We start from the raw sequence: 27,520 nt of genomic DNA on the forward strand, positions 1-27,520 counted from the left end.
CCTTCGATACAGTTGACCATGCAATCTTGCTTAAAAAATTGAAAAAAACTGGAATAAGAGGAGTGGCTCTGAAATGGTTTAAAAGTTACCTGAACAACAGAACACAATATGTGTATGTTAATGGTCAAGAGAGCATTGCATTACCAGTTCTTCATGGTGTGCCACAAGGGTCAGTTTTAGGTCCACTATTATTTTTTATTTATATAAATGACATAAAAGAGTTAAACCTCAAAGGTAAAGTTGCTTTATTTGCTGATGACAAAACAATACTTTATGTTGAAAACTCTGTCCAAAAACTATTGGGTAATATAAAATATGATTTAAACATTTTAAGTCGGTGGCTTTGCGAAAACAAATTGGTGCTTAATCCCTCCAAAACAGTGTTTCTAGTGTTTCATAAGCCTTCATTTAAAACACGGATCCCTGACAAACTACAGGTAGATGAATTGACTATACTCAGAGCACGTACTGTAAAATACTTAGGTCTGGTACTGGATGAAAATATGAAATGGGACAAACATATATTAATGTTAACACAGAAGATATCACCAGTTGTGGGAGTTCTCAGTCGTTTACGTAATATCGTACCAAATTCAAGTGTTAGAGCAGTATACTATTCACTCATACAATCCCACCTATCTTACTTATCGGTAATCTGGCAGAATGGTAGGCAATCAGATATAAAGAGATTAGCAATTCTCCAAAAGAAAGCAATAAAGTCAATGTATGGATTACCTCCTAGATATTCCAGCAATAGTTTCCGCATGGCCTCAGGAATATTACCACTAAATTTAATTACAAAAGTTCAAACAAGTATTTTAATCTACAAAATTATAAATTCCCAGACACATATTAATCTCAAGCTTCAAAAAAATAACGATATTCATGAATACAATACTAGACGTAGAAATGCACTACATATAAGAAGAATGAACTCAACTAACTATGGCACAAAGAGTGTCAAATACAGTCTACTCAAAACGTATAACGACCTTCCAGATAAACTTAAAAATTGTTGTAGTGAGTATATATTTAAGAAACAGGTGACACAGCATTACTGGGAGCAGTTTATAGCTAATTGTAAATAACTGTCACGCTATATGATATTTCCCTAAATTTGTTGTTAACGTAAATTACACATATAATCCATAACTATAAAAGTTTCTGTTCATGTATTTCAGATATTGTTATTCAAGTTAACATCTTATGCAATATTTTGAATTTCTATTATTGTTCCGGGTATTAGTAGTTACCATGTATTTCCTTTTCTTATATATATATATATATATATATATATAATGTACTTTATTTCCATTATTGTCTATTTTTTTCTTTATTTTATTTTATTTGTCTCTTTTTAGTCTATGACAAACATATATTGTCATGTTATATTATTATTGAAGTATGTACGTAGTGGATTGTACTGCCCCTTAATGTGAGCATTTGCTCGTTGGGGCCAAAGGAAAGTGAATAAATAAATAAAAACTATGTTTTATTGCGTATCAGTCTTTGTATAAAAGTGCAGAGCACAACGCAACGCAAAGTATATAAAAATCACTTAAAGCTGCTATGCCTATTAACCGCAAACTAAAACGCATATTTACTTGTCGTTGACGCAGACCGTTACATAAAATGACCTCTAATGTAAAATTTGATCTAGTATTGGGAATCTGGTAAGTTTTAAGCCCTGATTTGGTGGAATCATTAGCTGATGGTAACACTATCGCTGACCGCAAGAGGGGAAAACGAATATAAAATTTTGCAGAGGATGCAATTTTAATCACGTGTAGAAGTAGTGGCTTTTGGATTGTTATTATAGTCTTGACAAAAATTTAGAGGAATCTGATGGTAAAGAGCGTTGGATTCCTAATCGCCGTTTCTTTGTACAAGCATGAAAAATTCTACAATAATAAGGTTGGTAGTTCGTATTATTGCTCCTAATACCAATATCACGTTTTACATTTGGAATACGATTTCGTACTTCGAGTTCATGTCATATCATATTCTGCTGTGTAAAAATAACTATGATTACAGGGTGCTATCCCAGTTTATGGATTATAGCCGTAAGGATACCATGATTACCCGAATTTGTATGTGAACTTAGTGTGTTAAGCCAAGATCCCTAATGTTAAACTGTCGGACACGTAAGGCATCTAGTAGGATGAGGAGCACTTAAGTATTTTGACTACCTTGCTTACGCACATGGGTACCGTCGCTGCGGCGCTTGCTCTCGTCGGATGCAACCGCGCACCAGCATCACGATGCCATGATTCGGTTATATAGCATTCGTGCTTTTCAGTGACAACCTAGCACAAGTTGGTATGGGCTTGTTTCGCCAGTTGGTATGTCTTGCTTCGGGTTGCGTGTTTGTATCCATAATAGTGAAGATCTTAAGTGATTCTGCACCTGGAAAGAGAACTCCTGCCGCTTGAAATAATTCATAAGAAATAAGGAGTGTATTTCCTGATAATAGAAGTAGCTAGTCTACATATCGTACAAGTAAGTTCGGTACGTTTAAAATCCGTGAGGATGTATTTATATTGAACTTGATGTAGGAAATATACAATGGGGCTAGGGGCAAATCTTTTGGATGATAGGTGGGTCATGTCATGCATGACCTTAGGCAAGAATTTGCTCAGGATGTCAAATCGGAAATCATACATTTCTTGGTAATAGTATACAACAGTGCCTCATGATCTGTGCGCGTGGATACTTCCTACTGTTGCACTACGTATAAAAATGATTTTATTACATTTAGAAGTAGTAAGAAGCATCCACGTGCACGTGACATGCGATATGTGTTTCAAATCCCCCACATATACTCATACGCTACGTACAAGGGCACATATTATTCTTCGCTAAAACACAACGAAACGCAACGCAAGCCGACGTACATTTTATTTTATATTACTCAGTAATTAAATGAAAGTCGCATTTTTACCTCATTTTCAAGTTCCTATATCCTCAATGAATAATCCTTAAAAGACTGCACTTCGTGAGTCCTCGCTAAATGATGAGGCACTCTCGTATACTATATCCTATTTCTTTTTTTTTTTTTTTTTTTTTTGTGCCTGAGTTGAAATGGAAGGCACCATATATATATATATATATATTACATTAATTTTGAACCCTTTCTACCCCTTCCCCTAGGATGTGCTCTTGAATAAGAGTAATTATAGAAACTCAGCTCCTGGTAGGTGCTAAGTACTGTATGCTCCAAAAAATCATTTCAAGCTGCTTAACCGTTCCCCTGTGGTGCGATCAGAAACAACAGGCAACATCACTTTCAAATTACTATAGAAAATACCTCTCTTGCCTACTTAAGATGGAAATTGTCAAAAGCGCTAGGATACGGATCCACTTATTTTTAATAGGGAATGTATATAAAAAGTTTCATTGTGAGATACTAAGTTTTTCGCATAGATTTTGACCCTTCTGTACCCCGTTCCCCATAAAATACGTATTTTAATCAAAGTAACGTGACTAAAAACCAACATCCAAAAATTCATTCCAAATGGTTTTACAGTTTCCTTGTGATGGGAGCACAAAGATGATTCTTTCCATTTTTATATAATAAATTACAGTTGAACACTGTTACAGGGAATTTGATGGAGCGGAAGTGGCACTACGCAGCTTATATATTTCAAATCTACTTGTATAAGGAAACATTAAAATACCACACTTTTTATTCAGTGTTGCCAAATAGGATATGCAACAATATCACAAATATCCAAATTTCGGAGGGCTTTACAACAGTAATAAAACAATTGAGATAAACGAGGTGTTGCATATCTATAGGAACTTCGCGTCGGAAACTGACTATGATATGATACATTTCGGACAAATAGGAAGAAAGTCACAAGAAATTGAAAATTTGATTTGTTTATACAGGCTTTATTTCAAAAATTGCTAAGATACGTATCGTGTCTAAGGAGCTAGATGGTTTCCAACAGACAAAATAATCATAATACCATTTGCAGCGAATCGATATCCCAAACCGTTCCTAAAATGGGATAAACGTAGGTAAGGTTTGCAACACTGCTTAAAATTATTGTAATTGAAACTATCAAATACTATCACTGTAATGTTATATGTTGATGCAAAAGAAAGCAACGATCATTTTAAACATTTGCCACAAATTCATTTTAACCAATGTTGCAAATGACGCTAGTAGTTAAAATTAAATTAATGAAAGAACATGATAGAATAACTAAGATATTACTTTGCACTGCTGCAATAACTTTTCACAACGTAGAAATATGTATTTTCTTATGTAATTCTTTTTTGCATTGTAAATAACACTGTTTCGATACTCTTGTGTTCCATGTACACTGTCTGTATTTTCTGTTTAGACATGTCCTTTTTTTTAAAAAAAAAGAAATCTTTAAAAGTACGTGATGGGCAAACACCTTATACGTGGCTTTTCTCGCGGTTCTTATCTTTCTTCCCACTTTCTTCATTTCGCCCATTTTCCTCATTACTACTCCTCCTTTTTAAGAATTTTAAAGGCATTAATGGTATAAAGCTAAAAGTAACAGCAACAGTATAGTCCCTTTATCATTGTGCACGGATACTGTAAATTTTTCAGTAGTTGAAGTGAGAAAAAAGAAAAAAAGTATATGAAAGGCAAACTGATTTTTTCCGCAAAACTTGTTACCAACAATTCATCAGTTTACACTTAGTTTAATACTACGTGCGCATTCAAAAATGATATTTTGCGTTATGCATTGTTAGTATTTGTTACATTACGTTATGTTACGTTCCCACTTATTTCATTCTAACTTCGTGTACAGTTAAGGAAATTCCCGCTTAATGCAGCGAACCGTTATCATCGGAAAGAGGCTAGGAGCAGCGTTGCCAGACTCACAGCTCGGAATTATTCCAAAACCTGATCGAAATTATGCTAGATTCGCTCAAATTATGCCAGATCCTCATAATTATTAATTCAGGAGTTTTAAAAGAAAAAAAAAACGAAGTTGAGATACGATAACGTAACTTAAAATAGGCAGAGCGCAAGAATGCGTGGGTAGAACTCAATACTTCACGCACCAAAGCTTTAACTCAACTAAACTAGTGCAGTCGTTGCCAGACTCAATGGCGTATATATCGTATAAATGAATGCAAAGTGTTTGTTTACATATTTTGAAAGAAAAATACCTCGCAGCATCAGCGAAGTTGGGAATTGTCTCTGGGGGGTAGATTTTTGGTTGGTCTCGGACCATTCATTTCAGGAATAAAGATGGTCATGAAGTCAGAAATAAAGATGGTGAAGTTGTCAAAACGTTGGGGGGAGAATGGCCCCCATAGATTCGCCCATGCCTCGCAGTTAAAAGATTAGAAAATCCTGGGTGGAGATACAAAAAAAAAAAAAAGCCCAAAGCCATTCCTAACTTACTTCGGAAAATGAGACTGTCTTTATGGTTTACCGACTGTATGAATCAATGGGAGAGGATACATTTCTGCCGTTCTTTTTCTTCCCACGACCAACTTCTTTCTCAGCTCCAGGTTTTGCGGCTTTTTGATAAACTTGCTAAAATTATGCTAAATTTAGGCAGGATGCTAAAAGTAAGATGCTAGATGCTAAGGACATGCAAATTATGCTAGATCTAGCATCATTATGCTAGATCTGGCAACGCTGGCTAGGAGTGAGGAGGCAGCTGTATTTATCATTCATTTGATCGTCCTTTATATTCATATTCTTTGCATTTCCTCGTAGGTGTGAATGCCTCTGCAGAAATTACGGGGTTTTGGTAGTAGTCGTTGAAGAGAAAGGTCAGTGGATGTTTTCCTCTTGTCTAAGGTGATCATATAACGTTCCATCTTGCTTTGCTTGAGCCACGGTTTGCCCAAGTGGACCCACCTGGGTTTTTGAGGTTTTTGTTAGTATATTCTTGATACAACTATGGTGATCACATTGTAAGTGATTTTTATCTGATTTTGTACTTTCCTTGACGAATTTAAGAAGCTTAATGCTCAGATTTCTGAATACTATGTAACGCTTACTGTTTCAAGTGCTGAATTCAAAGTTCCGTACTATTGCAGGGTATCTATCGGTCACGAAATCAGAAAACGGTCATGAAAGTCAAGAAATTTAGCTTTTGGGTCACGATCTTTTTATCTGTACAAATATAAATAGAGACTAGAAATTTTTGTTTTATAAATCGTCAAAATTTACCGCCAAAAATGTCTATGGTCGGCTTTAGACGCTGTCAATCACAAGCAAAGCATGCTTCTATCACATGCCTGAAAACTCGATCTAATCGCACTTAAATTCGCTCTTGAGATTGTCCTTTAGCCGGCATCATTGAGCAATGGCTCGCATCGCATCGCCGAAACCACCAACGCATCTAACCAGTTTATTCAACTGCTGCAAAAAGTTAACTAATACAAGTGGATAACTACTACTTCAGATATTTTCCCTCTAGGCGTGCAAATTTAGTGCGTATCACACATTCTTCTGTATTCCCGTTAAAACCGTGCTCCATTAGGTGGATCGAAAATTCAAAGGTAATTGGAAGAGCGATCGAGATAATGCCTTTCTTGAAGAAATATGTCAATCAAGTGTCCGAGCATTCAAAATGTCAACGTTCTACAGAAGTTTTTAGTGAACGACCTGCTACAAGCGAAACATTTATTCCTGTAATCAGTAGCATTAGAACTAGAACACTGATGGATTTTCAATCGAACAAGTCTCGTTTACCATTTACCATTCATGCCTGACGAACCGTATCCTGGGTCCGCAGTATTGAAAATCGCTTCTTGAAAGGAGTGTATTGTCTTCTGTTAAAACAGACCAGTAACTGATACAGGGTTGGCTGGTTTAAACCAAAAAACGAAAATGTTCGTAAAAGTGTAAGTATTTGTAAAATCTTGATGAACGCACATTTATGCTACCTACGAAACTTTCACTACCGTATATTATTCGTATTATATTCAGACCTAAATTCCCCATTCATTATTCAAAAAGATTATACTACAAAAGCAATGTTTTTTATATATAAGTTTATATATGTTTGTTTTGTGATTTTTTGTAGTTGTTATTGTTATGTAATTGCAATCAAAGAAAAATTCTAAATATTGTTTTGTTTCGATGTTTACTATTGATAAAATACATCGAAATACCGTACTTTGTGTGTGGGAGGGAGGGTCATACAGACCCCACGAGAGGCATTTAGTGAAATGAGAAGTGTCTTCGGTATCTATTTATGTATAAATGAGTCTGAGCCAAAGTGGACTCAAATAATTCGTATCTTTGTGATATGCAAATTAAGTCGTGAGTGAGTCTGCAGATGTATCGCATTTGTGGCCAATTAGTCCTGGTTCCGAGTTCAAATGGAGGACAATTTCTCTCGGATATAACTCGAGAAGCAGTTTTTATTCCGCTTTAAGCTTATGTGACCCCTTCCAGCATAACCCGGCTGTTGCATAATAAGGTCAAGGCAAAACAAACTTATTTCTGTCCATATATGATATGAATATATAGAGCAAATTATTTAAACCAAAAAAAACGGGTTTTTTGGTTTTTTCAATAAAAACCATAGTTTTTGCCAACTCTGAACTGATAGCTGTGGATGTGACAAAGACAGAATCTTCTGGATGTTAGATCAGTGGATATTGGCTTTGATGTAACAGCAGCATGCAAAGGCATACGAGAACTTGGATTTTTTTTTTTTTTTTTTTTTTTTTTTTTTTTTTTTTTTTTTTTTTTTTTAGAAAAGATTGCAGAAATTTTCTCGTTTCTTTGTTTACATCATTAGGTAATCAGAAATCACCATTACGCATAGTTATGGTAAGAGAATCTCGTATTACTAGTACTTTACAAGAACTGGCCTCGAAAAGCTATGTAGCTTACGACAAGGCAGAAAAACTTAAGGAAAGTTATATATCACCGTGTGGAAAACGACATATTCAAGAAGTATGTAAGTTGTTTAATTGGAAGAAAGTAATTGGTTACATGTATTTTTTATGGAGATTTTCAAATTTTCTAAATTATACTTACATTGTTCCATGGAGATAGTGCTGTAGAAAGAGGATTTTCTGATAAGAAAGAGTATTTGGTGGGGAACATCTCTGTACATTTTTTAATGTCCCGACGTTCCGTATATTGTGCCGTGTTATCCATTGAAGGTTTATAAGGTATCGGTAACAAAGTCTATGATCATGGCTTGAGAAATGTATCGTTGAAACGAATGGAAACTTTGAACCATAACGAGATGAGGAACACGAAAGACAAAAGAAAATCCAGATAGAAGCAGAATAATTTTAAGAGTTAAAGGAGATTGTTACAACAGATCGAAGAGGAAATTTAAGCACTTCAGAAAGAGACCGAAAAAGCTCAAAAAAGGATATAACAATATTAGCCAACTTAAAAGAGATATAGAATCCATCAGTACAACTGTTATGACATTTTTAAAAGGCTGCTAGGGATTTGTCAATATATAAAGGTAACCAAGATAGTTCTGCCGCGTTTTGTGGAAGTCTGTTCAAGTGGCCCTCAGACCGTGAGCGGAATGCAAATGGAGATAAGGCGTGGGTATATCCAACATACTACCTGGTTGTGGAAGTTCAGTTATGCCGTGAACTTGCGTAAGGACAGAGTGAACATAGGACGTCCACAGAGCGTCATAAGGGCGTGTATGCTGTACGAGTTCAAACTGGCGTCAAACGCCGCTGCGGCCAGGCCTTTGGTGAGGGTATCGTAACTACGGGGACAGAACAGCTGTGGTTCAAGGACGGTGACGAAACACTCGAAGACGCACCAGGTGCCGGAAGACCAACACATGCACAAAATGAAGATTTTTAGGCAGCAATTGAGGCAAGCAGTAGCAAGACATGTGACAAACTGAGACTACAATGCAGTGTGAGTGGAGAAAGCATTCGGAAGTAGTGTTGTAAAAAACAGTTTTTTTTCTGTGAAGTATTTTTTCAATAAAAAACATCGTTCTTTTTCATGTTTTTTTTCTGGCAACTATTATTTATTGATTTACGTTGCAGATTATTGAAATAATCAACAGAACTTGAGTCGAAGCCCTCGTAACTTACAAATTTTTTGTTTCTTTGTACATACATACTAGCAAAATTGTGTGATTATTCCTTTCGGCCCCAGGTCATTTTTGGCGTTTTCCTACATTTCCAGTTAGTGACTTATTGCTCAAAAACCATTCATTCGATTGATATGGTTAAGTCCTTGTTTTTTAGAAAATGGATGTGGCTATTTTTTGGTGTAAGTTGCATTGCAGTGTTGCCAATGGGTGGGAAATTATTGAGGGAAGTGTAGAGGTGAAAATTTACAAAAAATTCCCTAACCGAAATTCAAATTTTTTTGTATCTAGTACCACTGCTGCTATATGGGTTCAAGTCACCTAAAAAAATCTTTGGTGTGTTGACAAGGTACAGTGAAATCCTGAAGTCGCTTGCTTCCATCCAAAGAGAGAAAGAAAAAATTCTGTCATCACATGAAATTTTGACACTTTTTACGCCTCACAAGCAAAAATCAAATATGCCGGGGTTACAGCTTCTCTAATTAACCTATTGAAACTTTTTGTGGTGCGTTCTGTAGGGCAGAGAGGAAGCTTTCAGATAGTGGTACATTTGTTTCAATGTAGCCAGTAAGAAGGTAATAATAGAGGGGAAAAGGGAAATTTTTCACCTAAAAGCGGGAATTGATTGTTTTGCCTGGAAACACTGCCATCTGACAGACGAAAACTATCTGAAAATAAACCTCAGTACTCCAAGAATATATCCTACAAGTATCATGGCGATATCTAACAAAGTAAGCGAGTAAATTAAAAAAATCTAATTCTACCTCAGAAATTCACCAGTTTCTTACCATTTACAGAACATGGTTTACTAGCAGCGTTCACCCCGCTTCGCTGCGGTCACCCCGGAACGCAATAAACTTTGTTACTTAGATAATTTTTACTTTTTCGCTTTCAAGTGATATGATAAAAACCATAGAAGATTGCAGTAAATCTTAACATTATATCGCCTGTCATTTATGTTAACCCGCCCCGCTTCGCTGCGGTCATCCCGGTGCTGGCATATTGTAAAAGTGTCTGTAAAAATAAGCAAATCAATTAAAAAATTTTAAACAGAAGATTCAAGCTATTTTCCGCTGTATATCGCCTGTCATTTATGTTAACCCGCCGAGTGACATGGTCATGCGGGTTGCATATAAATACGTTTATTTTTACCTATGATGAACTAATAACAAAGGATTTGTACGTTATGGACACTTGAATGGTCAATTATCTCAAGACACTGGTAATTAAAAATTAAAGTGATATGATAAAAAACCATCTAGGGTCCAAATCCTAATAACCCCCCAAAAATGAAAGAAATTGGTTCAGCCGTATTAGCGTGATGAGCGGACAAAATTTTGTACGTTCTCTTTTATATATATAGATTATAAACCTCAACTGTACTTTCTCTAATTATTCTAGTGAAACTTTTTATGGTGCGCTGTGTAGGCTAAGGATGAGGCTGTTAGATACTGGTACGTTTGTTCGAATGTAGCCAACAAGAAGGAAATAGAAATAAAAAAGGGAATTTTTTCCAAAATTTGCCCCTAAAATCTGGAATTAAAATTTTCTGTAGCTCGCAACACTACTATCAGACACACACAAACTATCTTAAAATAAGCTTTGGTATCCCTTTAATATATCCTACAAGTATTGTGACGATATCTAATAAAGTAAGCATGTCAATAAAAAATATCTCATTCTACCTTTAAAAAAATCACAGTCATCTTCCCAATTAGAGAACGAGGTGTACTGTAAACCTCAACTGTACTTCCCCTAATTATCCTATTGAAACTTTTTATAGTGCGTTGTGTAGAGCAAAGACGATACTTCCAGATACTGGTACGTTTGGTCCGATATAGCCAACAAGAGGGAAATAATAGAGACAAAACAGATAATTTTTCAAAAATTTCTCCCTAAAATATGGAATTAAAATTTTCTGTAGCTGGTAACACTGCTACCAGACAGATGCAAACTATCTTAAATTAAACATTGGTACACCACTAATATATCCTATAAGTATTATGACGATATTTAAGGAACAAAACTTCTAATTACCAAAAATATATTACGGTAAACAGAAAAGTAAGGAAAAACTAGAAAAATTAAGTGTTAAAACCTAAATACGAATTTTCGTGCGTTCCTTAATTAACCCATTGTAACGATCTGTACTTGCATTTGTTAAGTAAGAACAAATGTTCGATTGGCGTAAGTTGACTTGCACTCGGACGTATAGGTACAAATTTATAAACAAAAATTTCTAATTTTTTGCCCAAACTTAGGAAAATTTTAATTTCCCTAATTGGCAACACTGCGCGCAGGCCCGTCCAATTAATGTCAACAGTTAGGTATCCATCCGAGGTATCTACCTGGCAGGTCTTAAGGAGGTCTTTCTACAAGGAAGAAAGCTACAAGGGAAAAAAGAAGTAAAGGAAATTCGAAATTAGAAAATTCTCGAATTTTTGACTGGGGTGAAATTTGAGAAGGAAATTCGACACCAGAAGAAAAAAAAATAATATCATAAACTATAGTCCAACCATATTTTGCAAGAATAATATCCCGATATCTTAATGTCCACACAGGAGCGGATTAAACAAATGACGCACCCGTGTGTGCCACTTTGGCCACCTGGGCCACCGAGTATACATTAGATTACATTTTTTGACTACTAACTCGTGTTGTTGTTGTAGTTATAGTCTCGACTAATAATAATATCGTTGTTGTAAACAATAACTTTATAAGGAAAATTTTCTCTCCTTTTTACATCTGAGTTCCAACACTGTAGGTGAGAAATGCAGGGTGTTTCAAAATGAATTTTGAGGTTTTAAGTCTTCGTAGTACTTATTACATTTTACGTACATTTATAAGCAATGCATCAAGTAAAAGAGCACCTCAAAGCAATGCATCAAGTAAAAGAGCACCTCTTTGCTACAAGTGTTCAATGTGATATTCATTCGTCACACGGCACACATCTAGTCGATAGGCGAGAAAGGCCCATAAACTTTCCGCCATATGGTACAAAACACATTCAATTTAGGGGAGTCTCGTTTCAAGTGTACCATCTCCTGAGGATTTGCTGACGGCCAGATACAAACATTATGAGTGTTCACATTAGCTCTTAGGTGAAATGTCGATTTATCACTGAAGACGACACGATCCAGAAAATCTTCATTGTTATGCAGCAATATTTCACTTGCGAAATTGGCACGTAAACCGTAGTCTGTAGGCTTTAGACCTGTAGCAACTGCAAACGATAAGGACGTAGTTGCAAGCGTCTCCTTAATATTCTTCACACAGACCGTTGCACTGTACAGATTCAGTTTTTATTAAAATACAAAAAACTTTCTGCTCTCTAGTCTACATCTTTGCTGCTTGCTCTTTCTAACGGCAGACAGAAGAAACAATGCATGTACATGCGTGCGTACAAAACTGTTTGAGTTGCTCTTTCATTTGATATAATATTTATAATTGTAAGTTAATTGTAATAGATACTACAAAGTTTCAAAACCCTAATATTAATTTTGAAACACCCTGCATTGCTTCAAATTGTGTAATCCTATATTCATGTCTTTTATATACATATCATCAGGACCGGTCCTAATCAATTTGTCGCCTCGTGCAATAGCATAATTTGCCGCCTCCGTCTTTCTCCAGAAAGAACAAATCTTAAAAGTCATTAATTTAATTATGCTACTCCAGCATGAACAACAAAGGTGAGGGTAAGTGAAGTTGCACTCAGAAAGGCTTAAATACTTACTAAAAATGCAATCCCGTTGTGTCTGTTTTTTTAAATATTAATCTACCGGTATTATGTTAGTGAAAGATAAAGCAAACACACCTGCAGAGGAAAGATGGTAATCCTTTTTATAGAATTCACTATCGAGCTTCAATCTCAATGTATCAGTTTGCAATTCCAGTGCAACTATCTCTTTTATCTTTATTTCTTGATTTCTCTTCTATATTTGTTAACGTTTTTTTAAAAAATTGTTGTTTCTATCTTCAATGATAAGGAACTTGTTTCTGACAAAAACAAGACTAGTAGTAGTAGTGGTCCCGTTATGGCCAGCCGAGTCAGCAAAATTTTTTGTGACGTCATAGGTCAAAGGTCAATGACCTTGGCCAGGGGTCAATGACCTAGGGGTACCTAGGACCACCCCCTCTAAATTTTGGCAGGGGTACCATGCCCCACCACCCTAAATTTTGGCAGGGGTACATAGGACCACCCCCCTTAAATTTTGGAAATTGCCAAATCTAAAAATTTGGTATGGTAGGGTAGGACCATAGTATGTACCTCTATCGGTATTGGGTGTCTATGTCGTTCCCTTTTATGGGTAAAAAATTGCCAAAAATTCAAATTTCGGGGGTTTTTGACCTAATTTATCCCCTTGGATGAGGTGTTATTACCTTATATAGTTATATGGGCGTATACAGGGGTTCATTACCTTTCATAAGACATGGGTATATTAATGCACCCCTTGAAAAATTTGGGAGGGGTACCATGGCCCACCCCTTAAATTTTGGAAATTGACCAATTTCAACATTGGGTATTATAGTACAGGACCCTAATATGTATCATGATAAATTTGGGTGGTCCACCTCATTCCCTTCTAGGGGTACAAAATTGCCAAAATATAAACGTAAGCAATACGTTGTACCACGTGTTTGGTTTTCGACCTAATTTATCTCCTTGGATGAGGTCCTATTACCTTATATGATTATATGGTCATGTATAGGGGTCCATTCCTTTCATAAGACATAGGTACACCTTGTCTCAAAAAGGTTGAGCGCATTCTTTATTGGTGTTTTGAGGCAAAAATTTTCTAAGTCCAGCTTCGGATATCTTCGGGAAAAAGTAAGCCAGGTTCGAACCTCCAAGCCAGCCTTTGCAATCGGGAAAAAGTTTGCAGATGTGTTTTTCTTCTTTTAAATATAATAAGACTTGTTACCAAGTGTTTAAAAAAGCAACATTGATTGAAATACTTAATGATACAATATTTCGAAACCTTGCACATGCTTGTTTGTCATTTAGCTCTCTATACGTATCCATTACGGAGCATTTAAATACGTTAAAGAATCTTTCCATATGTAAAAGAATGCTCAAAGTTAAGAAATAGAACATAATTATCGCCTGAGTACTAAAATAAAAGTCAAAGTAGAACAGAAACAGCGTTTGTCATGGATATGAATGTCATAATTATCTTGAGATCCGTTATATATCGCTAGAAGCTTAGTCGTAGAAGTCCTTGTGTTAGCTCATTGGTAAGCTGTCGGATTTCAAATCATAAGGTTGTGAGTTCGAATCCAATCTGGGTCAATACTTTTTTAAAATTATATTTTCCGCAATGCATGAAAAATTATATAAAATAATTACATTAAAATACATAAGTTGTTTATATATAACATAATAATTGCAGAACATAGTAATTATTATGTTTAAAATACAACATCTGAGATAATTTTCACAGTAGGTCGTTATTATATATGAGAATGTTAAATACAAGTTAGGAAAATCGTTTAATAGCAATAAATAAGTTATGTAGTGTATTTATTTGCAGCTATTTGTCATACAGATTTAACTTCTCAATATTCTCATTACAGTATGTTATTTATATTCGTGAAATACAGTATATTCCTACGGATATAGAAAGTGTATAAACAGAGTATCCAAAGTCGTATCCTGCTTCAAGACACATAGCTTTTCCCGATCCCCTTAACGTCACGGGAAGAAACACAAATTCTCTTTAGAACGGAATGTCGTTACTTAGAGTCTCATTCGAATACGTTGAATATGCTTTTGTGTATTCATCTCTCTCTCTCTCTCTCTCTCTCTCTGTCTTTCGCTTTGTTTATGTGTGTGTGTGTGTTGCAGAATATCCCAAGTTGAATACCAGAAATTGAAAGTCGTGTTTCTTCAGGTTAGGTTTGCGTGTTCATGTTAGCTCACTGGTAGAGTACGGACTTGCCACTGAAGAGGTCTTGAGTTCAAAGCCTACAGTTAATTATCATTCTTTTGTTAGTAGGATTGCACAGAAATCGGATACAAGGAGTGGTTTACTTCTAGAAATATTTTCAGAAGCGTTTAGGTAGCCCTGAAAAGGGCTGTTTTCGGGAGTTAAGGCGGGGTCATTAATATTGTGTCCAAGACCCTTCTGAATTTATTACACGCACCATTCTTCTGGGCATGGAATCTATTACATGGGTGACAAATCTATCTCCTTCCCCTACCTCCAGCCATGCTTCGGAAACAAGATGCCACAGGTCATCCTGAGTTCTTGGTGGATCTGCCTCAGGCCAACTTTCCCTTAGAGTACGCTTCACTTCTGCTCACATATTTTCCATGAGATTGAGGTCTGCTCCACGAGGCGGCCAGTCGATTAAATCAATCTCAGGGTGCCCTGCGAACTATTCCTGAACCACACGGGAATTATGTATTGGCGACTGGTATTGCTGGAACTGAATTACACCATCAGGCTGAAACAGATGGCACCATGATATTACTGATAATGTCTAAGTACTGAGCATTGTCCAGATGTCCTTCAATTCTATGAAGCTGTCCTGCTCCACGACTGGAAATCCAACTCCAACATAAAATAGATACATGGCCACTGCGATTGCAAGCAGCCACATATCCATGGTCATATCGGGTGCCTCTCGGACGATACACAAAACGGCGTCCCTCCTTTGATGTTGTGAATATGGATTCATCTGAGAAAACTACGTTTTCCCAATTGAGACCCACATTCGCCTGTGCAAACGCGAGACGGTAAATTTTGTGGTCGTCTGAGAGTTTTTCCTTCACGGCAGCAACACGGCCACGTAACCCAGCATGACGAAGCCTTCGCAGAGCTGTATGCTTACTACCAGGAAAGAGAGAAGCTTCCCTTATCTGTCTAGACGTCCTTAGTGGGTCTAACCGGGCTTCGTTTACTAATCTCGCATCTTGGGCTTCGGTTGACACATGCGGACGACCAGGAGATCGTAAATTACCAGTCTGACTTGTAGCACCATATTTCCGAATCCATTGCCTTCCTGTAGAGGCCGGGACACCTACTCGCCTGCTAGCTGCAGTTGCAGAATAACCTTCCAACTCCCATAAAGTAATTACTGCTGTACGTCTATCCATAGTTACCAATGTTCTGAGCTGTGAGAAGAAAGCAATAGGTAAAAGCTAGTACCTGACGTGTGATTGGTTACTTGCACGACACGCCTATTGTGGGGAACAGCGTTGCCAGATCTAGCATAATGATGCTAGATCTAGCATAATTTGCATGTCTCTAGCACCTAGCATCTTGCTTTTAGCATCCTGCCCAAATCTAGCACAATTTCAGCAAGTTATCAAAAAGCCGTAAAACCTGGAGAAGTTGGTCGTGGGAAGAAAAAGAACGGCAGAAATGTATCCTCTTCCATTGATTCATACACTCGGTAAACCATACAGGCAGTCTTATTTTCCTAAGTAAGTTCGGAACGGCTTTGGGCTTTTTTCTTTTCTTTTTTTTGTGGCTCCACCCAGGGTTTTCTAATCCTTTAACTCCGAGGCATGGGCGGAGCTATGGGGGCCATTCTCCCCCCAACTTTTTGACAACTTCACCATCTTTACTTCTGACTTCATGATCATATTTATTCCTGAAATGACAGCTCCGAGACCGACCAAAAATCTGCCCCCTCCCCCAGCAGACGATTTCCAACTCCGCTTATGCTGCGAAGTAATTTTCTTTCAAAATATGTAAACAAAAACTTTGCATTCATTTATACGATATATACGCCATTGAGTTTGGCAACGACTGCAGTAATTTAGTTGAGTTAAAATTTTGGTGCGTGAAGTATTGAGTTCTATCCATGCATTCTTGCCCTCTGTGTATTTTAAGTTACGTTATCGTATCTCAACTTTGTTTTTTTTTTTTAACTCCTGAATTAGTAATTATGAGGATCTAGCATAATTTGACCGAATCTAGCATAAGTTCGATCAGGTTTTGGAATAATTCCGAGCTGTGAGTCTGGCAACGCTGGTGGCGAACGACTTGGTCAACGACTCGCGAAAGAAATCTGAAAATGGTGCGCCGTAATAATAATAATAAAAACAGTTTTTATAAAGGAATATTAATACATACGAAAAGCTGTTTAAAGAATGAATTGTTATACTGACTTTACACGTATAAAAACATATACCATATACCAAACAGATTGAGCGATATGATTATAGCTGTTTTGAGACGAACACTTTCGAAGTCCAACTTCGGGTGTCTTCGGAAAACAGTAAACTAAAGCTGCTGGTTCGAACCTCCAAAGCCAACCTTAGTAATCGGGAAAAGATGTACAGATATGTTTTTCCTTCTGTTAAATATAATAAGACATGTTGAAATGGTATTAAGTGTAGAAAAAAGTAACATTGATTGAAATACTTAATGATACAATATTTCGAGACTATGTATTCACACTCTCGTTTCGTCATTGTGATTTCCATACGGAAAAGAGCATTTACGTATGAGCTCAGTTATATTTCAGAAGCAGCTTCCGAAAAGCGGTCATATTAGCTCAGTGGTACACCACCGAGCGTTTAAATCGTGAGTTCGATACCCGTTCAGGTGAGATTCCTTTATGATATTCTACTTTCCTCAATGCATGAAAATTATGTAAAATAGTTACATTACAATTCATCAGTTGTATATATATTTTCATATCATCAGTTGTATATATGAGTTGAATATATATATTCATATCATCAGTTGTATATATCAGTTGAATATATATATTCATATCATTTCACGACATAAGTAATTCTTATCTTTAAAATATAACATCTGAGGTATTCACAGAACGTCGGTGTGTTATGTGTGAATATTGAATACAAATTTAAAAAATCGTGTAATAGCAATAAATAAGTTATGTAATGTATTTATTTGCAGCTACTTTCATCGCAGATAACTTCTCAATATTCGCATTACAGCATTTAGGTAGAGCATATCGAAAATCGGATCGTGGTCCAAGACAAAAAACTAGCTAGCCCCAAACTGCCACGCAAGAAATTCGCGAATCGCAAAAGTAAAGTGAAGAGATTGAGAGCGGCAATTCCTTAATCGCTCTCTCTCAACTATCTCTTATCTGCATTTATACACATAAAAGTGTATGTATGTATGTTCCAACATAACTCATGCATGCCTAGAGCAGGGTTTCTCAACCTGGGAGTCGCGGCCCCTAGGGGATCGCGAAGATAGGCGGAAGAGATAAATATAGTTAGAATCTAATACCAGAAATTATTTTTAAATATTATTTTTAATTTCGTTCTGATAAGCATACTTTTATTTTTTATACACACTGTAAAGAACAATAAAAAATAAGTCTACTGAACATTTTCAAAGGGTGTAGAATTCGTGTTACTATTCGGTTCAAAGTCTCTTGTCGTCGCGAATTCTGTCGAGAAATTTGAAGCTTAAAATATACAAAACGATAATCATGCCTGTTGTTCTGTATGGTTGCGAAACATGGTCGCTTACTCTGAGGGAAGAACATAGACTGAAAGTATTTGAGAACAAGATCCTTAGACGAATATTCGGACCCAAGAGGAACGGGAATGGGGAATGGCGGAAACTTCATAACGAGGAACTACATAATTTATACGGTTTACCCAACATTGTTAGGGTCGTCAAGTCTAGAAGGCTTAGGTGGGCAGGTCATGCAGCTAGAATGGAAGAAAGTAGAAACGCTTTCAAAATCTTGACTGGAAGACCAATCGGAAAACGACCATTAGGAAGACCTAGGCGCAGATGGGAGGACAATATTAAGATGGATCTCGCTGAGATAAGAATACAAAGTAGAAACTGGATCCAATTGGCTAAGGATAGAAGTCAGTGTAGAGCTTTTGTGAACGCGGCATTGAACCTCCGGGTTCCATAGGCCATAGAGTTAGTTAGTTAGTAGAGTTGTTTAAAAATGAATTTAAATCAAAGAGGTATGATATAAAACTAATGAGAACTGTATATAGAAATACTAGAAAAATACACATGCAACAAAACCTGCACATTGAAATACAATTAAAATTAAAACCTAATGAGATACCTAAGCATGGTGTAATTTCACTAGTGCAGCAATATCCGGTTCAATCTTCATGACGAACATTATCAAACCATTTTCAACTGATAAGCGATTTCTTATCTTTGTTTTAATGTTTACCCTAAAAAAAAAAACACACTTTCGCACAAGTACGATATAGCAAATGGAATTATTACTTTTAAAGCAGCAATCCCCAGACCAGGATATTCTTCTCTCCTCATCAGGCAGAACTTGTCCAAGTTTTCGTTACAAAAAAACAGTTGCAAAGACTTGTCGCATGATCATTCTATTATTTGGTCAAGAAGTTGTGGGCTTAGATCGGATACGTTAATGGCCTCTTCAATGAAGGAGTTTAACATCCATCTTGAACCAGCACCTTCGTCATTGGGAATATAGATATTACAGTTACTGTATCCACTGTCAGTGCCGGGCGCCGAAATAAGGGGCCACACATTTCGGAGGAAGTGTGTTACTCATGTTAGGAAAGTACATGTGCACATGTGTAAAATAGAAGGAAAAAGGTAATAAAATGTGCTCAAAATTAAGGAAAGGTAGGGTTTATTTTGAAAATGTTATTGAGCTTCGTGCCAACCATGGTGGCGCTTGGTAGCTAGTCTGTCGACGTCACTCATATATACGGTGACATCGTACTATACCGTACTCTCGCCCCGGGCACTGATTTTCCATGGCACTGTTCATTATAAACAAAAAATGGATTCTACTATTATAGAAATAGGTATGTTAAAAATCTCACACAAGCTTATTATAAAACAAATTATAAAAGGGTCGCTGGCAAGAGCGTGTGATAAAAGGGGATCGTGATAGGAATTAGATTGAGAACCACTGGTCTAGAGTAATTTTAACCATATTTCTTATAGTTTCAAAAAGATTGCTGTCGGGTTACCTATGGTGAATGGGAGGGGGATACATATAAAAGATTGCTAGAAAATGATCGATATTAGATTCATAGTTTTCGGGGTCGCTTAGATAAATAGTTAGACTTTCAATTTCGCTTAACTCCGATTAAGCTCTCATTAGTAGGGATGGGCACGAACGACTTTTCTTTGAAACTCGACTCGACTCGAAACAGACATCTTTGAGGTCTACTCTTGGACTCGGCGCGAAAAATATCTTCCAACTCGACTCGGATTAGAGTCAAGTCGAACCAAAACGAGCCAAATCCTGTGTGTAGTCCTACCTAGACAATACATAGACAATAATTATTCTATCATCAATTATAATACTATTACTACAAATAATAATAATAATAATAATAATAATAATAATAATAATAATATTATTATTATTATTATTATTATTATTATTATTATTATTATTATTATTATTATTATTATTATTATTATTATTATTATTATTATTATTATTATTATTATGACAACACCGTGTACAAACATGAACAATAGATGGTTAGTAAAGGAATACTAAAAGCTAGTTGACTGCCGACGTCGGTAGTCATGAACTCTACAAGGCAAAGATATCGTTCATTACTCTAAGCTGTAAGCGTCGGTGGACTACAGATGGTCAACTATTGACCTCTCGCCAGAAATTGGTGGCCCCGCAGCGACGATCCGTGGTGGCCCAAGTTCCATTTTGAAAACTTTACCACCAGCAGCAGAGACGCGATGAAACGCCAACGAACCACAAAATTACTCTCCCAAAATATGTCAAAATGCCTATATGTGTGATTTGTTTATATTTAGGTGAATCAAAAAAACACAAAACAAATACCCGGGGTGGACGCAAACTATCAATATTACGATTACTAGGCACGTGTTCTCCTGACTTCCCCACGGAAACGATCATAAAAAGCTTGGTTGTTGAAGGATAAATCATTGACGTCTTAATTTAGCCAATCAGACAAACCCCTACATCTCGAGTTCTAGAAGGTGATACCGTGAACCGTTTCAGATTTATTGCTTCCTGGTGGAGTACTATCCATGAGCAAAATTTGAGCATAATAGCCGACATGCATCTTCGGTGCCTCTTATCTTTAGTACAATTTTAACCAGAGATGGTGTGGGTCAATGAAAATTTGATCCACGACCCACCATGACCCACTATCACCCACCACCCAAATGCCCCATTGGCCCACTCTGACCCATCAACCATCGTGATCCACTCTGACCCACCACCAACTATGAACCACTCTGAACCATTGCGACCAACTCCGACCCACCAAAACCCATCGACATCAACTCTGACCGATGACCCACGTCCTCCTCTCCATTGACTAAAGAGGGTACACTTGTAATAAAACAAGACTGTAAAATTATCACTTATCGGAGTTTGAATTTCTACCGTCAATGGCTCAAGCACCTCTCTGTTACAATACTGGTGGGTCTGACCTTTACGATATATAATGGCAAAGTGTTTTTCATCTTCCAAATTAAAATGAATTTAAATTTATCATATATAATTATTTCTTTGTTGCCTTACAGACAAATTTCAGTAGAAAATAGGGTGAAATTTGAAAGTTTCAAATCAAGGAAAAGTAGACCAACGTAAAAAAAAAAAAAAAAAAAAAAAAAAGAGAGAGAGAGAGAAACTAATTTTCTATATAATTAAGCATGCCGTACTAATTGAAAATGCCCTTGTAATTAAGTTTAGAATACAAATTTTATGGCCATTTTTCTCTAACTTTATGGCTTGATTGCCTTATGCTCGGAACGCTCCATATATTAAACACCAGCTTCAGCAATTATAAATAGAAAGCAGTGGGTATAAAATTCAAAAAGAACTTTAGTTTGCACTACTCAATTTGTTTCTCAACTAATATCAATCGTTTTCGATTATTTTTACAAATCAACCCACTACCAATTTCCAATATATAGAAAATGCACCCCCGTCCCCCCGCTCATAAAATATAATTTTAAAAAATGCCAGGACATATTCTCTTTATTTTTAATAAAGAGTTATATGCTGAATTTCAGCTCTCAGTTGAACGGCTTGTAAGATACTAAATTTTTCGCAAAAATTCGGACTTCTACTCCCCCTAAGGATATGTATTATAATGAAAGTGACACGCGTATGGTAACTTCCCAGTTGGGAATGGAGCCTGATTATATACCAAATGTCAATTCATTTGACTTTGCAATTTGACCGTGATGATTACGCAGACATAGTTACTTTCAATTTTTTATGATACATATCCTTATTTCATATGTTACAGATGATTCAAAAATATTTTTTCAAGCAGTTAGCTCCTCTAGAATCCCACAGGCTGCATCCCAAAATCCAACTCCTACTATCCTATGACAATCCAAAAGTGACTGAACTTTTTTTATTAGGAACAAATGACAAAAGAAAAATGGAGATCTTGAAAGTAAAATGTAGAAAAGCTCGGTGCCCCCAATAACTACATATTTCTCCACCCCTTCATCCCGAACTTAAAAATAAAACTTAATTCGAATATGGTTAATTAGTGAATTTATTACAGTTAAATTCCACCCACTACATGCTACAGCTACAACTATGTAACAAAAAATAACAACTGTGAAACATGTTCTGAATTACTATTAGATTTCTTACGCTATTATTAAACATATTAGAATAGTAAAAGAGGATTGTTCGTGAAATAGTATATTTGCTCTCGATTTATAACTTTTTCATACGGAAAAAATTAAAATATTATTCAAGTTCAACTTTGCACTCTGCAAATATGTTGCCCTCTAGGCAATGGGACTAATGTGAAATGTGGACTAATGTGGACTAATGGGAAATGCTGCACTGTTAGCGGCCCTGAAAACTTACGATTCGATTCTAATATCGAATGATTTCGATATCTTTATGTCGCTACGTAACCACCCTGGGTGCTAATGGAAGCTTAATTGGACTTGAATTGAAAGTAGAACTATTCACCTAAGCGACCACGAAACTATAGATTCGATACTAATATCGACCCGTTTCTAGCATTTTTGATATGTATCCCGACAGTACTCTTTTTCCAGACTGTAAGAAATATAGTTAAAATTGCTCTAGATATATCAGAATTATGTTGAAATACACACATAAATCCACTTTTATATTGTGTATAAATAGAGAGTGAGCGAGCGAGCGAGCGAGAGAGGGCGACTCAAGGCATCACCACCTCCACATTGCAAAAGCATATATCAGGAATTGAATTGAAAAACTATGTAAAGACTTTCTGCTGTGGCATACTTCATAAGGACAATTCCAGTCTGCTCACGTGACCTTTGGGGTTCATGAATTTTTTTTGCGAGCGTTCCGACTTTGGATTCTCTGTTTATACCTTCTGTTTATGCATCGAATAACTTTTCAAGAACATAAATGACATTCTGTATTATGAATGTTGAGAATTAACCTCTATATGACAAATAGCTGCAAATAAATACACTACATGATTTATTTATTGCTATTGAACGAGTTTCTTAACTTGTATTTACATCCTCATATATAATACCGATCTACTGTGAAAATTATCTCAGATGTTATATTTTAAACATAATAATTACTATGTTCTGCAATGATTATGTTATATATACACAACTTATGTATTCTAATGTAATTATTTTATATAATTTTTCATGCATTGCGGAAAATATAATTTTAAAAAAAGGATTAGCCTAGACGGGATTCGTACCCTCAACCTTACGATTTGAAATCCGACAGCTTACCGATGAGCTAACACAACCTTCTAGCGATGTATAACGGATCTCAAGATAATTATGACATTCATATCCATTACAAACGCCGTTTCTGTTCTACTTTGACTTTTATTTTAGTACTCAGGCGATAATTATGTTGTATTTCTTAACTTTGAGCATTCTTTTACATATGGAAAGATTCTTTAACGTATTTAAATGTTCCATTACGTATGGAGAGCTAAATGACAAACAAGCATGTGCTGACATTGAAAAAAAAAGGTTTCGAAATATTGTATCATTAAGTATTTCAATCAATGTTGCTTTTTTAAACACTTGGTAACAAGTCTTATTATATTTAAAAGAAGAAAAACACATCTGCAAACTTTTTCCCGATTGCAAAGGCTGGCTTGGAGGTTCGAACCTGGCTTACTTTTTCCCGAAGATACCCGAAGCTGGACTTAGAAAATTATTGCCTCAAAACACCAGTAAAGAATGCGCTCAACCTTTTTGAGACAAGGTGTACATTTGTGCACCCCTTTAAATTTTTGGATGGCCCACCCCCTAAATTTTGGCAGGGGTACATAGGACCACCCCCCCCTTAAATTTTGGAAATTGCCAAATCTAAAAATTTGGTATGGTAGCCTAGGACCATAGTATGTACCTCTATCAGTATTGGGTGTCTATGTCGTTCCCTTTTATGGGTAAAAAATTGCCAAAAATTCAAATTTCGGGGTTTTTTGACCTAATTTATCCCCTTGGATGAGGTGTTATTACCTTATATAGTTATATGAGCGTATACAGGGGTCCATTACCTTTCATAAGATATGGGTATATTTGTGCACTCCTTTAAAAATTTGGGAGGGGTACCTTGGCCCACCCCTTAAATTTTGGAAATTGACCAATTTAAACATTGGGTATTATAGCACAGGACCCTAATATGTATCGTGATAAATTTGGGCGGTCCACCTCATTCCCTTCTAGGGGTACAAAATTGCCAAAATATAAACGTAAGCAATACGTTATACCACGTGTTTGGTCTTTGGTCGATTTTATCCCCTTTGATGAGGTGTTATTATCCTATATTGTTATATGGTCATGTATAGGGGTCCATTACCTTTCATAATATATGGGTATATTTGTGCACTCCTTTAAAAATTTGGGAGGGGTACTTTGGCCCACCCCTTAAATTTTAGAAATTGCTCATTTTATATATTTGGTATTATAGTACTGGACCCTAATATGTATCTTGATAAATTTGGGCGGTCCACCTCATTCCCTTCTAGGGGTACAAAATTGCCAAAATATAAACGTAAGCAATACGTTATACCACGTGTTTGGTTTTTGGTCGATTTTATTCCCTTTGATGAGGTGTTATTATCCTATATAGTTATATGGTCATGTATAGGGGTCCATTACCTTTCATAAGATATGGGTATATTTGTGCACTCCTTTAAAAATTTGGGAGGGGTACTTTGGCCCACCCCTTAAATTTTGGAAATTGCCCAATTTAAACATTTGGTATTATAGTACCGGATCCTAACATGTATTATGATAAATTTGGGTGGTCCACCTCGTTCCCTTTTAGGGGTACAAAATTGTCAAAATATAAACGTAAGCAATACGTTGTACCACGTGTTTGGTCTTTTGGCCCAATTTATCCTCTTGGATGAGGTTCTATTACCTTATATGGTTATATGGTTATGTATAGGGGTCTATTCCCTATCATAAGACATAGGTACATTTGTGCACTCCTTTAAAAATTTGGGAGGGGTACTTTGGCCCACCCCTTAAATTTTAGAAATTGCTCATTTTATATATTTGGTATTATAGTACTGGACCCTAACATGTATTATGATAAATTTGGGTGGTCCACCTCGTTCCCTTTTAGGGGTACAAATTGCCAAAATATAAACGTAAGCAATACGTTGTACCACGTGTTTGGTTTGACCTAAGTTATCCCCTTGGATGAGGTTCTATTACCTTATATGGTTATATGGTTATGTATAGGGGTCTATTCCCTATCATAAGACATAGGTACATTTGTGCACTCCTTTAAAAATTTGGGAGGGGTACTTTGGCCCACCCCTTTAATTTTGGAAATTGCCCCTTTTTACATGTTTGGTATTATAGTATAGAACCCTAATATATATTACTATAAATTTGGGTGGTTCACCACGTTTCCTTTGATGGGTACGAAATTGCCAAATTTTAGTACAACCACGTGTTTGGTTTTGGCTCAATTTATCCCCTTGGATGAGGTCCTATTACCTTATATGGTTATATGATCATGTATAGGGGTCCATTCCATATCCCCTTAAATTTTGGAAATTTTCCAATTTAAGCATTCGGTATCATAGTACATGACCTCAACATGTATCATGATAAATTTGGGTGGTCCATCTTGTTCCCTTTCATGGGTAAAAATTACTAAAATATAAACATAAGCAATATGTTGTACCATGCGTTTGGTTTTTGGCCCAATTTCTTCCCTTTGATGGGGTTCTATTACCTTATATGGTTATATGGTCATGTATATGGGTTCATTTCCTATCATAAGACATGGGTACATTGACGCACCCCTTGAAAAATTTGGGAGGGGTATCTTGGCTCATCCACTCGGTTTTAGAAATTGTTTTAATATAAGCATTTGGTATCATAGTACAGGACTTCAATATGTACCACTATAAATTTGGATGGTCCACATCGTTCCCTTTCATGGGTAAAGAACTACCAAAAATCGAATTTCGGAGGTTATTGACACCTATTTAGCACGTTATATGGTTTATTACCTTTATATGTTTATGTTCCCTTTTAAATTTGGGAATTATCAAATAACAAAATTCGGTAAACGTTTTCTAGGACCCATTGGTGTTCCTCTTATGGCCAAATATTCAAAATTTAAATGTTATTGACCGGCTTTATTATTGAATAAGTACAGGATTTATTACTTTTTTTTCATAAGACACAGGTGTATTTGTGTACCAATCTTAAATTTTGGGAGGGGTACATTTCTTATTGTCATATCAATAATTGGTAAATGTTCTTTGGGTAAATCATTGTGATCACGTGATCAGTTATTGACCTATGATGGGATTAGGAGTCCAGGACATTGGTACATTGAAACTTTGTAGGATAATTCTAGAATGCGTCATTGGTATTGATTATTACAGCCAAATATAAACGTAAGCAAGACGTTGTACCACGTGATTGACCTTGATGAGGTAGTGTACAGGGATACATAGCTAACCTTATTGAAACTTATGACTCATAGTCTTAAGGGAATACATGCTACAACACTGGCAAAGTTATTGTTGATGCAATTTGATTGGCTGATCACTATCTTTCCTGCAATCTGATTGGTTGATCACTATCTTTCGTGCAATCTGATTGGTTGATGAGTTTTAAATCTTTGCTGAATTCAGTTTTGTTTTACATTTAAAAATCTTGTTTTCGTTCAACATTTTGCACTCAATGATAAATATGATCAAAACCGTTTATTTGTTAATCGAATAGTTAAAAACCGGATAAAGTTTGACGGTTAACCGTGAAACGTAAAAATTTTTTAGTGTGAAACTTTTTTTTGCTTGAAACATTTTGTTTGAAAATTCTTGCTTTCAAATTTTTTTGTTTGAATTTTTTTTCAGAATTTTGTTTGAAATTTTTTTTGACAACTTTTGTTTCAAAATTTTTTGTTTAAAATTTTTTTGTTTGAAATTTTTTTTTCGTTTCAAATTTTTGTTTAAAATTTTTGTTTGAAATTTTTCGTTTCCAAATTTTTTGTTTGAAATTTTTTGTTTCAAAATTTTGTTTGAAATTTTTTTTGTTTCA

The 27,520-nt window shown here is 36.0% G+C and overlaps 1 protein-coding gene across 4 annotated transcripts in view; it reads left to right on the forward strand.

The window, feature by feature from the left end:
- Positions 1-1,701: 1,701 nt before the first annotated feature.
- LOC145686208 (uncharacterized) overlaps positions 1,702-27,520 on the forward strand; it is a 59,389-nt gene continuing 33,570 nt past the window's right edge. Inside the window, exons 1-2 of one of the 4 annotated variants that reach the window (XM_081759260.1) lie at positions 1,702-1,914; positions 5,717-5,772. The gene's annotated coding sequence lies outside the window, so the exon portion shown is untranslated. Of the gene's footprint in view, positions 1,915-2,055; positions 2,509-5,716; positions 5,773-27,520 lie in introns of those variants that run through there. The other 3 variants (XM_081759258.1, XM_081759262.1, XM_081759261.1) reach the window with 3 other exon arrangements.

Source organism: Thermobia domestica, chromosome 5 (assembly GCF_964235325.1).
Source record: "Thermobia domestica chromosome 5, izTheDome1.hap1.1, whole genome shotgun sequence".
Taxonomy (NCBI): domain Eukaryota; kingdom Metazoa; phylum Arthropoda; class Insecta; order Zygentoma; family Lepismatidae; genus Thermobia; species Thermobia domestica.